We start from the raw sequence: 13,960 nt of genomic DNA, 5'->3' as shown, positions 1-13,960 counted from the left end.
CTCTCTCACCCTCTCTGTTTCTCTCTCTCTCTCTCTCTCTCACGCACACACATACACACATTCCACATGGAACTACTGAAGAGGAAATATGACATTAGTTTGAGTCTGTTTGTCAGAGTGGGGTACCGTAGAGACGGTAATGCTACTAAATCCCTGCCTCCACCTTGTCCTGTCCCAGTTGGTTCTTGGTAAGAGCAGCAAACTGCTACCATACAACATACAGGTTCAAATGTACTAGCAATAATAAAGCCCCAGTAAATTACATTGCAGAGGTACGGGAAAAAAGTATGTCCCAGAAGAGTCCCAAGAATCACAGTCAAAATGTAAATTCTTTCAATGAACGCCCTCCACATGTTGAACTAGATGCTTGCATGGTTCGAGATATTGAAAACACAACACAGAACTTCACAAACTATTGGAAATTGGTCCAGAGGAAGTTTTGAAAGTCAGAGAAACAGTTCTATTTTCTATGACTGCCAACATAATCTACTGTATATCTAGGACTATCAGTGCTTGTGCTTAGGGAATTTTATACTGATCTCCAAATGACTCATATTCATGGGGCAATTAAATTTACCTTACCCCTAATTCTCCAGAATGGTGGATTCATGCCAGTGGTTGATGTTATGATCAAGTCAACAGGACTACAAAGAGTGTAGTGTTTTCTGAAAAGCAGGGAAGCAATGGCTGGTGCAGTACTTTCTGCAACAAGAAAATAGGTGATAGATAGCGAGAGGATTTATAATCTCTTATTCAAAAATCATGGATCACCATTGTCATAGCCCCATCCAAGTGTCCCAATAATGTCCAAATAGTCTTCAATTATTTCCTTTGCTAGTTTATTTTCCTCGTGACCAGTCATGAAAGAAGAAAAGGAGGAGAACCTTTTTAAAACTACTGAGACACATATTAAACCTGTTCTCCCTGTCTTTGGTGTATAAAAGAGAAACTCTGCCAGGACAAGAGTTAGAGGTCTCTAAAGAAACTGGATGACTCACACACAACCAAGCAGAAAACTGGACACAGCACACTCAGGGTCTGATTAATGCAGGGGCTCACCAGGGTTGGATCTAAAAAGTAAAACAAATAAAAAATACAGTATATATTAAAAATACAGTATAGATTATATATGTGTATGCATATATGTGTGTGTATATATATTTACTGCAACTGCCAACCACAATGAGTGTGGATAGCCTGCTGCTATGCTAATTGTCAGATGGGGGAGGAAAGAAGGTAGGGGGTCCACATGGATAAGTGGGTGGCCCTGCCTTGATTGGGTAACTGATTCATAGAAAAATAAAGATAAACTGCATAACAAATAAATGTGACTGGTCAATTGTGTCATTCAGGGGCTGGGCCCCCAAAAAATACATATACAAATAACATACTTTTTTTGCCAATCACAGGAATGTTCTCAATGTTCAAAACACACCAGAGAGCATAATTTACCCACAGAGGATCAATAGTTTATAAAAAAAATAATTACTGTGGATCACAGGAGGTTAGTGGCACCTTAATTAGGGAGAATGGGCTGATGGTAATGACTGGAGTGGAACCAGTGGGTGGAATGGTATCAAATACAGCAAACACATGGTTTCCAGGTGTTTGATGCCATTCCATCTGCTCCGTTCCAGACATTATTATGAGCAGTGGATGAAGTTTTATCACAAGCACATACAGGTAATTGCCAAAATAAAGGAAACACTAACACAAAGTGTCTTAAAAGGGTGTTAGGCCATCACAAGTTGCTAGAACAGCTTCAATGCGCCTCGGCATAGATTCTACAAGTGGACCTGAACAATACCAGGAAAATGCACCTCACACCATAACACATACTTTGTATCCCTCATTTACTCAAGTGCTTCCTTTATTTTGGAAGTTAACGGTATACAGTTGAAGTTGGAAGTTTACATACACTTAGGTTGGAGTCATTAAAACTCGTTTTTCAACCACTCCACAAATTTCTTGTTAACAAACTATAGTTTTGGCAAGTCGGTTAGGACATCTACTTTGTGCATGACACAAGTCATTTTTCCAACAATTGTTTACAGACAGATTATTTCACTTATAATTCACTGTATCACAGTTCCAGTGGATCAGAAGTTTACATACACTAAGTTCACTGTGCCTTTAAACAGCTTGGAAAATTCTAGAAAATTATGTTGTGGCTTTAGAAGCTTCTGATAGGCTAATTGACATATTTTGAGTCAATTGGAGGTGTACCTGTGGATGTATTTCAAGGCCTACCTTCAAACTCAGTGCCTCTTTGCTTGACATCATGGGAAAATCAAAAGAAATCAGCCAAGACCTTAGAAAAAAAATTGTAGACCCCAACAAGTCTGGTTCATCCCTGGGAGCAATTTCCAAACGCCTGAAGGTACCACGTTCATCTGTACAAACAAACAATAGTACGCAAGTATAAACACCATGGGACCACGCAGCCGTCAAACTGCTCAAGAAGGAGACGCGTTCTGTCTCCTAGAGATTAACTTACTTTGGTTCGACAAGTGCATATCAATCCCAGAACAACAGCAAAGGACCTTGTGAAGATGCTTGAGGAAACAGCTACAAAAGTATCAATATCCACAGTAAAACGAGTCCTATATCGACATAACCTGAAAGACCTCTCAGCAAGGAAGAAGCCACTGCTCCAAAACCAACATAAAAAAGCCAGACTACAGTTTGCAACTGCACATGGGAACAAAGACCGCACTTTTTGGAGAAATGTCCTCTGGACTGATGAAACAAAAATATAACTTTTTGGCCATAATGACCATCATTATGTTCGGAGGAAAAAGGGGGAGGCTTGCAAGCCGAAGAACACCATCCCAACTGTGAAGCACGGTGTGGCAGCATCATGTTGTGGGGGTTCTTTGCTGCAAGAGGGACTGGTGCACTTCACAAAATATGTGGCATCATGAGGGAGGAAAATTATGTGGATATATTGAAGCAACATCTCAAGACAACAGTCAGGAAGTTAAAGCTTGGTCGCAAATGGGTCTTCCAAATGGACAATGACCCCAAGCATACTTTCAAAGTTGTGGCAAAATGGCTTAAGGACAACAAAGTCAAGGTATTGGAGTGGCCATCACAAAGCCCTGACCTCAATCCTATAGAAGATTTGTGGGCAGAACTAAAAAAGCGTGTGCGAGCAAGGAGGCCTGCAAACCTGACTCTGTTACACCAGCTCTGTCAGGAGGAATGGGCCAAAATTCACCCAACTTATTGTGGGAAGCTTGTGGAAGGCTATCCAAAACATTTGACCCGTTAAACAATTTAAAGGCAATGCTACCAAATACTAATTGAGTGTATGTAAACTTCTGACCCACTGCGAATGTGATGAAAGAAATAAAAGCTGAAATAAATAATTCTCTCTGCTATTATTATGGCATTTCACATTCTTAAAACAAAGTGGTGATCCTTAGAGACCTAAAACAGGGATTTTTACTAGGATTAAATGTCAGGAATTGTGAAAAACTGAGTTTAAATGTATTTGGCTAAGGTGTATGTAAACTTCCGAATTCAACTGTACTTACAGTCGGGAGTCCACAGTTTTGGCGGCATGCGTGCAAAATATACAGCTTGTTGCGTTGTGGCCATAGACATATAATCCATAGAAAGGTTTTGGAGCCTCTTACCCTTGCAATTTGACTGTTAAACTCATGGGTAAACTAGCAGTGGGTGCCAGCCCTGACTTGAATGGGAACTGCCATCTATGGATTATATTTCTATGGTTGGTTGCGGCTGTAGGTTTGCTTTTTGCAGATTTCAAAACACAATCTCGGAAAAAAAATTCAGTTTGGAAAGTAAATTCCCACTGCTGTCTGTAGAACAAATAGAACGTTTTTTCAGGGCCGCCCGAGTGTCGCATCTTTCTAAGGCACTGCATCACAGTGCTTGAGGCGTCACTACAGACCTGGGTTCAATCTCAGACTGTGTCACAACCAGCCGTGACCGGGAGTCGCATAGGGCAGCGCATAATTGTTTCAGCATCGTCTGGGTTAGGGGAGGGTTTGGCTGGGGGTGGCTTTACTTGGCTCATCGCACTCTAGCGACTCCTTGTGGTGGGCCGGGCACCTGCAGGATGACTTCAGTCATCAGTTGAACGGTGTTTCCTCCGGCACATTGGTGTAGATTTGGTAAGCTATTGCCACAACAAGCACATCGGCCATCACCATGAGTAGCCTATGGCTTCATCTTCATCATTAGTAGCTTACTGTAGCCTATAATATACATCTCCTCCTAATATTGTACAATCTGTGTGTCATTTCATTGGCCTGGGCTATTGCTAAATCAAGACCAGTTTGTCAGTGTCAGAGTAGCCACTCATTTCAGTCATTTGTGTGGTATTAAAAAAGATTAAGCTAATGTCTTCCATCATGTAAATTAGGTGGAATTGCATGAAATGCATTTTTAAAAGGCAGATTTATTTTCAGACCCTGCCCCCCAAAAAATCCCGTGGGTGGAATTATGGTCTGGGGGGCGCCATAAAAAAAAAAGTCCTGGGGTCTATGATTTCTTAAACTGGGCACAGTCTGTGGGAATTCCTATGGAACAGCACACTGTTGGCATGGCTATGGGAATGAACACACTGGCAGGCAGGGTGGCAACAGCTGGCATTTTGGGAGAGCAGGCATGTGGTGTGTACATTGACAACATTTATTTAGCCCAATAGGCTACTAGTCAATTAGTGCAGAACTTTGTGCAGTTAATCAAGGAAATATACATACTGTACGTTTCCAAGCAATAATTCCAGGCAATTAAATGTGTTGCAAATATTGGCTTCATGAACCTTTATAGCCAACAATTGAAGAACAATTTTGGTTGGCCAACCAAAAGAGAGATTGAATGCATTATCATGGATGCATAGGCCTATTCAAGGCCAATATTAAAGATTTGATAGCAAGCAAAGTAAGAAAATATAGAAGGACAACAACTATAAATCCTTCTCATTCGATGGAAAACAACTGTAAATCATGGCAAACATACTTGTTATTTTGGAGGAGTGTTTTTGAGAGTCAAATAAAATCCAGATTGCGTTTACGTAGCGCCTACTCCACGTGACTGGCGGGTTGGAAAAGTTGCTGTGAGGACCTGCTACTGCTCTTCCATCGAGACGCAGCTGTGGCGCGCTAGTAGTCTAGCACTGCGAGAGTTTGAGGCGCTCTGTCTTTCTTTGAAATACGACTGTTGAACGAAATTAGGCTACTTCTATGTCAAAAAGGACATGCTCCCTTTTACTTTGATTGGATAACAGGAACGACTTTGCAAGTGAAAGTTCATGGACTCACGGTGATATCCTTTGAGGCTTTGACGCTTGAACCACACGTGAAACAGTCGCCTAACAAGAAGTGAGTTACTTTTATATTTACTGTTCTGTTTACTCTCGGTTTTTCACATTATGAACATGTTATATACACATAATAGCAAGTTCAAATTGTGTGACGAGTTCGTTATCTACGTTTGTACTGGACTTGTTTGTGTCACTCTGTCTTCACGGTGCCTGTAGCAAGATTCAGCTAAATATCCCCTCGACGTTGCTACTGTTAAAGGCTATACATTAGTTTACGACTTATTGCACACGTCAAAACATTCATTCGATTATTCAGGATTTGAAGACTTACATCTTGTAAAATGCATGCAAAACAAGTCATTTAAGTATTTTGGGCTGAAGTCTGACACCAAGTTCATTTCAGTGCTACACTGTCAAAGTAAAGTTTGTTCAAATTGTACAGAACATTCGACTATTGCAAAATATGTATTTCAAAGGCATGCAACTCACAGTACACAGCAACCACGCCGCCTAATTTTGAAGTCTGATTTTTCCCATGCTCGTAATTTTCAAACTGAGATTATGGTGTTTTGAACACTAGCTAGACATTGTTCAAACTTCAAATAGCCCCCGATCTGATTTCAAGGAGGCTTTTCTCACAAGCTTCATAGAATGGCAAATATTTCATTTATGCTCCTAATAATAATGCATCCTGCTAGTTTCATATAAGGATGCTTTATTGCAAGAGCTACATTTTCATAACCTGAAGCTCATTATTATGTGCTCATCTGTATATTAAGACATTGACTGTGGGTTGAACTTAATAGAAAATGTCAGTCAGGCTCAGGGGAGAACGACTGACCCCTCTCATTGAAGCCACTACGTTCAAGGCCGAGCACGGTACTGCAGGCATTCTTTGCAGAAAACCGCATTTATAAGGAATGGGAAAATGGCAATTTTATATTACACTTGATGTATGTCCTTGAACCGGTTATTCCGAAATCGCACACATAATAAGTTATAAGGATAATGTAGTAGCTATTGGCAGCCTGCAGTACCCCGGTCGGAATGCTGCTTGAGATACTCAATGAGAGGGGGCAGCACTTAGCTAGCCTGCAACGTCACTACCTGGAGTAGCTCAAGCTGCTCATGTTATGTCTACGTAAATCTCCCACATGAAACGACATTTTAAGACTTCCTTGGCTTCAAATGCACTATTTGGTGTTCTCATAGGAACGAATTGTATTATGTGATCGATAGCGTTTTCCATTCATAAATAGTCATTGGTCAGGCTATTGAGAAAGTCATTGGTATTTGATTTGTTTGAATACCACACCCAGCAATAAGGAAAAGTCACATGACTATCATTGATCATAAGTTTGTTTGACTTTTATGGTTTATAAAAACCCAGGATGTCCTGTTCATATGAAACTCTTGTTGAAAGCAGTAACCCAAATGGAAGGCGGTTTTCCATGAGAAAAAAATAAATATTTACCAGGCTAATGGCCAGATACTATTGTATGTGTAACAATGCAATGCTCGGACAGCTGATTTAAAAATGGGTTAGTACTTGACTTCTGCTCTCTCACACACTTGCACACAGAGAGAACATTTTCACTTTAATAAATACAATTGTGTACCACATGATCCTATGGAACATTACAAGAAGGAGAATGTAGAACACAGCGGAACACATGGCTTGCTGAATCAATGGAACACATGTTCTGAAGTGAAGCACTTGTGGAAACTGTATCATTTTGCAGGGCTATTGGCCCTACTCCAAAACCATATCAAAGCAATTCATTGGTTATTAGTTCATGCAAATATACATGTTGCTGTAACCTTGCTAACCTACAATATTACTCTGTCATAACTTAGTGTCTATGATATTGGACTTGAGTAATATCAAAAACCTCTTAATTTTATGTCATTGCAAAGCAATTAAGCTAGCCCCAAATTATTATGTAACAAGTCTAACAACATGTTTGTTTTGTTACTAGGGTAATTACAGTAGCCTTCAGGGTTACTCAAATGGCATGAGTGGAAGGTAATGTAAGGTGTGACCCCACTAAAATCAGGCTGTTCCTAATAATTTTCCTCTGAACATTGTTATTTTTCCCAGTTCCATAGTGTTTAGGCAAGCTACAACGCTGAGCTTGAGTTTGTATTGGAGCCAAAGGGTGGAAAAAGTCATTTGGAAAATGCAATACATTTTAGCTGGGTGGTAATTGCTCATTGCAGATAAATCCTATCTCTGTATTGCCAAGTCTCTGACAGGTTGGGGCGATGCAGGGCTGCTGTTTCCACCTTATTCACCTCATCTCTTGCTCTCCTTAATACTACTTCTTATCTCCTAGCTGTTGACCAACCCAATTAACTCCAAATGCACACCACACTCCCATGAAGTATTTAATTGCAACATTTAGGCTGCTCGAGTACACCATGAACGATAGTCTATTTCCAATAGCCTATCTAACCTATTACACATGGTGTGGTGATTTTGACTGGGTTTTCTCTGAATGTCCACTGCCGTGCTTGCTGGAAGGGAAAGTGGTGACACTCCTTTTTTGTGCAATGAGAAGATAGCCGAACTAACGAGGCCAGTTTCCTGTCTTCAGTGGCTCATATAATGGAGAGTGGAGAAAAAAACATCCTTGCTAGTTTCCGATGAAGCCTCAACATGGGAACACACTGTCCCATCCCACCACTTGGCTGGAGGATGCACACATGAAATGACATCACTAGGCAAGTGTGTATGGGCAAACAACCTTAACACACTTTATACAAATTACAAAGCATATTCATGCAAAACCAACACCGCTAAGGGAATGTTAACTTCATATGGCTGCAGGGGCAGTATTGAGTAGCTTGGATGAAAATGTGCCCATTGTAAATGGACAGCTCCTCAGTCTCAGTTGCTAATATATGCATATTATTATTAGTATTGGATAGAAAACACTCTAAAGTTTCCTAAACTGTCAAAATATTGTTTGAGTATAACAGAACTGATATTGCAGGCGAAACAAGTGGCTTCTATTTTGAAAACTCCATGTTCCATAGCCTCCCTTTGCTGTATTTAAAGGGCTATGAACCAGATTCCTTTTCCTATCGCTTCCTCAAGGTGTCAACAGTCTTCAGACATAGTTTCAGGCTTTTATTTTGAAAAATGAGCCAGAACGATAACATCGCGTCAAGTGGTCACATGAGTTTTGCTTGCGCAACAGAATTTGGACAGCCATTGTTTTCCCCTCTCCTACTATGAAAGACATTTGCGGTTGATATATTATCGATTATATATTTTAAAAACAACCTGAGGATTGATTATAAAAAACCGTTTGACATGTTTCTGTGGACATTATGGAAACTATTTGGAATTTCCGTCTGCGTTGTCGTGACCGCTCTTTCCAACAAACAAACAGAGGTATTTTGGATATAAAAATCATCTTTTATGGAACAAACTGAACATTTGTTGAGTAACTGGGAGTCTCGTGAGTGAAAACATCCGAAGATCATCAAAGGTAAACGATTAATTTGATTGCTTTTCTGATTTTTGTGACCAAGCTACCTGATGCTAAGTGTACTTAATGTTTTATCGTGCGATCGATAAACTGGTTTGTCCTCGGTTTCGCCTGCTAAATAAGTTCTGTTATACTCAGACATTATTCAAACAGTTTTAGAAACATCAGTGTTTTCTATCCAAATCTATTAATATGCATATCTTATCTTCTGGGGATGAGTAGCAGGCAGTTGAATTTGGGCATGCATTTAATCCGGACGTGAAAATACTGCCCCTGTCACCAAGAAGTTAACAAAGCTTGAAAATCCTCAAGGAAGAATGAGTAAAAAATCCCAAATCCAGATTTGCAAAGCTGATACAGACATAAAAAACACGACTCAAAGGTAATAGTTGCCAAAGGTGCTTCTGCAAACTATTACACATTTCTAAAAGTGTGTGTGTGTGTGTGTATGTGACAGAGAAACCTATTTAATCCATTTTGAATTCAAGCTGTAACACAACAAAATGTGGAATAAGTCAGGACTTTTTGAAGGCACTTCAATAGAATGAATATAACGGGCGTCCGCATTCAAGTCAACGATGGCATAATGGGTGGACTGGCAGCCATTGCGAGTGTACCCATTAGTGCAAAGCAGGAAGTGTACCCATCAATATGTGCTGTGATTTTTGTTGATTCAACTCTATTGACATTACGAAAAATCCATTGCATGAGCCATATCAGTTATCATTTGAATTAACATTCTACATTGGCATGGAAATGATTGCATCATAATACCAAGCAGCTATTGCCAGTATACCTGTAAGATAACCAGTCAAATTGCCAGGGTTAGAGGTTCAAAGTCCATTCTATTCATTGTTTGCTACAATACCTTGCTTGTTTCAGCAAGGGGCAAAAAATGTCAACCCGTTGTTAAGAGTCCATATTATTGCCTCCCGAGTGGCGCAGCGGTCTAAGGCATTGCATCGTAGTGCTTGAGGCGTCACTACACACCCGGGTTCGATCCCAGGCTGTGTCACAACCTGCCGTGACTGTGCGTCCCATAGGGCTGCGCACAATTGGCCCAGCATCGTCCAGGTTAAGGGAGGGTTTGGCCGGGGAGGCATTACTCGGCTCATTGTGCTCTAGCGACTTCCGGTCGTCAGTTGAATGGTGTTTCCTCCAACACATTGGTGCAGCTGGCTTTCGGGTGTAAAGAAGCATGTTTCGGAGGACGCATGACTTGACCTTCATCTCTCCCGAGGTCATTGGGGAGTTGTAGCGATGAGACAAGATTGTAATTGGATCGCAATTGGATATCACGAAAAAGGGGGTAAAAAATGAGTCTGTTATCGCAGAAATGGAGTAAACCGCACAAATGCAGTCTTCGTTAGCTGTTAGGTCCAAACGGTTATGACTGTTAATTTCATGACGCTCTTCATCCATAACCGTCGGTTACACGATTATATGGTAATTGTGCCAGTCCTACTACACTGTGCCAGTATTTCCTTACTGCTCATGTTAAGAGGAGTAGGCTTACTAAAACAATGCCCTGACCCAAACCATTCAATGAATATTTGTGCTGTTTCTCACCTCAAATGTGGCTAGTGTTCATAAATATGGGACTACATATGAAATAATGATAGTTTTATGTGGAACTATGCCACTGTTTTCAGTGAATGTTTTATTCTGGATTGTATTTCTCACCTTAGGCCTAGATCCTTAAATAAATATAGCATAAAGAACGTTGTCACCTCGTTTTTTAAAACATTGTGCAGCCAGTGAGACCATTGTGCAATCACTCTGCTGTAAGTAATCCTCTGGAACAATTTTCACGCACCTGTTGTAGAACATTTCAACTTAGACCTACATTATCTTCTACATAATGCATCCATTTCAAGCACAGTGTTTTCCCTGCCATACGCTATGCAACTGTATTCCTTTAGAAATAAATAGTATTTTTCCCAATATGAAGATTCTCATTCCTCCCCTGAAAGAAAGCTGTTTCAGAGCAGGCTCCCTCTCATCATCCTTCCTGCATCCTACTCTGTTAGAGGCCACCTCTCTACAAACTCACACTCGAGCAAAGCTGAAGTGTAGCTGTTATTCCTGTTGAGTGTGGAGCGTTCTCTAAGGAATGTGAATGGAAGATAAGCCCCAGGAATGTGATTTCCCCTGCTTATCGCCGTCTCACTGGCTCGATCTGCACACTGCCATCTGAAAACAACACTGGATGTGGCACAAAGAAAGTTAAACATAACACCTTGGCATCACACCAGGCACGGTGTTCCAACTGTGGGTTGGTTAGCGCACAGATTAGTGTTGGGCGGTATCTAGATTTTCATACCGTTTCTGTACCATACCGCACAAAACAATTCAGGCAACAGGGATCTTGATCCAGGAGGATATTGAATGTCTGTAGTCTGGTACCAGTCTTTGCCACTCCATCTCATTGCCAGAGAGACTGGCCTTTCAGCAGTCCCCATGTTCAATATGCAGCTGGATTTAAGGCGTAGTTGCTCGTTGGTTGTTGGAAATAACATGAATATGTTCCACGACAACATGGAGCCTTGAATATAGAATTAGAACTATGACAAAGTCAAAACATTTAGCTGTTAGCAAGGCACGTTATTGTATTTTGAGGCTTAAAATCAAAGCAGAGGTTTTGTGGTTGGAATTGCCGTATGTATTTAGACTGAGCAAGCAACTTGACAGATTAGTTTCATCTGGACAATCACAGTTGCTTAGTAACCAGCGTATTCTGTGGAGAAAAAAGTGATAGAGTTCCAATATTTGGATAATTGTTGCAATTGGAGGATAACCCTCACAGGTTATCAACTCATCAGTTCTCCTCGCTCATTAATGATTGAATGTTCATATTTGAAGATGACAGAAAGGCCAGTTTCTTTGGCAATGACAAGGAGTGGTTCGGAGTGGAATGTTAGCTAAAAAGACTCTTACTTAGGCTAGACTGTCTCTGCTGTAACTAAAAAGCTTGATCTAGCCACTTAGCTAGCAAGTTAGCAAAACAAATGCATAACTGGAGCCCTGAGCTGTGGCTATATACTTTATTTGGCCCCTCCTACATTTCTTGTTATACTTAATTTATAGTCATAAGCATTGCCATATCATACCGTCAGTATTTCGAAATACCCCGGTATATCACCCAAGCCTATTTCAGATCCTCTGTTTTCTGAAGGATTCTTCAAAGGGTTGTTAACCATTAACTGTAAATGTCAGAGGAAAGTAGCTGTAACAACAGCATTCCAAATTTCTCACTATACCAAAGATTAAACATAAACAATCAGGAATCAGTTGTTTCTTGATTTTTCTGTTTTTTTTTAGTGTTTGGCAATTCTGGAAGATGTCAAACTAATTGAATTGGCTTTGTGGTAGCCTACACTTTTACAAATCTGCACCTGTCCTATCGTTGTGAAGCTCTCTGAGCCTGGCTGTTGTGCCAGAATTCTATTGGCTTGTGTAAAGAAGTAAGCAGGGAAAGGAGTGGTGGGGAGTGCTGAAAGTTTTGGCTGTAGGTTAAAGCAAAGCACCCTTACTCAAGAGGCCTCTTGAGAGCCGTGTGCTCTGGCTGAACAGATTTCACATTAACACGCTGAGCGAAAGGAGAGACTGCACTCGGCACTGCTCCCTCCGTTCACCGCTTGGCGAGGTACAGTGAATTGAGTGTTTCTGGGAAGGGAGGGATTGTCACTGGAAAATGGGGTGACGGACAGGGTTACAACGCGAGTCTCAGTTTCAGTGTTGTAAAGTATTTATGTAAAAATACCCCCCAAAAATACTTTAGTACTTTAAAGTATCTACTTTACTATTTATTTTTTACAACTTTTACTTCACTACATTCCAAAATAACTTCTTAGGGCTGAGATCCCGCTAACGGAATTGATATGACAACAGCCAGTGAAAGTGCAGGGCGCCAAATTCAAAACAACAGAATTCCCATAATTAAAATTCCTCAAACATACAAGTATTTTACACCATTTTAATCATACACTTCTTGTTAATCCCACCACAGTGTCCGATTTCAAATAGGCTTTACGGCGAAAGCACCACAAACGATTATGTTAGTTCAGAGCCAAGTCACAAAAAAACACAGCCATTTTTCCAGCCAAAGAGAGGAGTCACAAAAAGCAGAAATGGAGATAAATTAATCACTAACCTTTGATCTTCATCAGATGACACTCATAGGACTTCATGTTACACAATACATGTATGTTTTGTTTGATAAAGTTCATATTTATTTTTTTTTAAATCTCAGTATACATTGGCGCGTTACGTTCAATAGTTCCAAAAACATCCGGTGATTTTGCAGAGAGCCACATCAATTTACAGAAATACTCATCATAAATGTTGATGAAAATACAAGTGTTATACATGGAACTTTAGATACACTTCTCCTTAATGCAACCGCTGTGTCAGATTTCAAAAAAGCTTTACGGAAAAAGCAAACCATGCAATAATCTGAGTACGGTGCTCAGAGCCCAAACAAGCCAAAAAGATATCCGCCATATTGTACAGTCAACAGAAGTCAGAAATAACATTAGAAATATTCACCTACCTTTGATCTTCATCAGAATGCACTCCCAGGAATCCCAGTTCCACAATAACTTTTTGTTTTGTTCGATAATGTCTGCCATTTATGTCCAAATAGCTCCTTTTGTTAGCGCGTTTGGTAAACAAACTCACAAAGCACGTTCATTAGGAGCAGACGAAGTCAAAAAGTTACGTTACAGCCCCCAGAAACATGTCAAACAAAGTATAGAATCAATCTTTAGGATGTTAACATAAATCTTCAATAATATTCCAAACGGAGAATTCCTTTGTCTGTAGAATTGCAATGCAACAGAGCTCGCTCTCACATGAACGAGTGTCACGAGCTCAAGGCATTCTAGCAGACCTCTGACTCATTCCCCTCTCATTCGCCCCCACTTCACAGTAGAAGCATCAAACAAGGTTCTAAAGACTCTTGACATCTAGTGGAAGCCTTAGGAAGTGCAACATGACCAATATCCCACTGTTTCTTCAATAGGGAATGAGTTGAAAAACGACCAACCTCAGATTTCCCACTTCCTGGTTGGATTTTTGCCTGCCATATAGGTTCTGTTATACTCAGACATAATTCAAACAGTTTTAGAAACTTCAGAGTGTTTTCTATCCAAATATACTAATAATA

At 40.4% G+C, this 13,960-nt stretch overlaps 1 protein-coding gene across 7 annotated transcripts in view; it reads left to right on the top strand.

Moving 5' to 3' along the window:
• The first annotated feature begins 5,044 nt into the window (after nucleotides 1-5,044).
• Nucleotides 5,045-13,960, top strand: part of stxbp6 (syntaxin binding protein 6 (amisyn)) — a 159,829-nt gene continuing 150,913 nt past the window's right edge. For all 7 annotated transcript variants that reach the window (XR_005037709.1, XR_005037710.1, XM_036954740.1 and 4 more), the window contains exon 1: nucleotides 5,045-5,354. The gene's annotated coding sequence lies outside the window, so the exon portion shown is untranslated. The remainder of the gene's footprint in view (nucleotides 5,355-13,960) is intronic.

Source organism: Oncorhynchus mykiss, chromosome 19, assembly GCF_013265735.2.
Source record: "Oncorhynchus mykiss isolate Arlee chromosome 19, USDA_OmykA_1.1, whole genome shotgun sequence".
Lineage (NCBI taxonomy): Eukaryota > Metazoa > Chordata > Actinopteri > Salmoniformes > Salmonidae > Oncorhynchus > Oncorhynchus mykiss.
The sequence above is the reverse complement of the archived record's forward strand: the minus strand, read 5'-3'. Positions and strand labels throughout refer to the sequence as shown.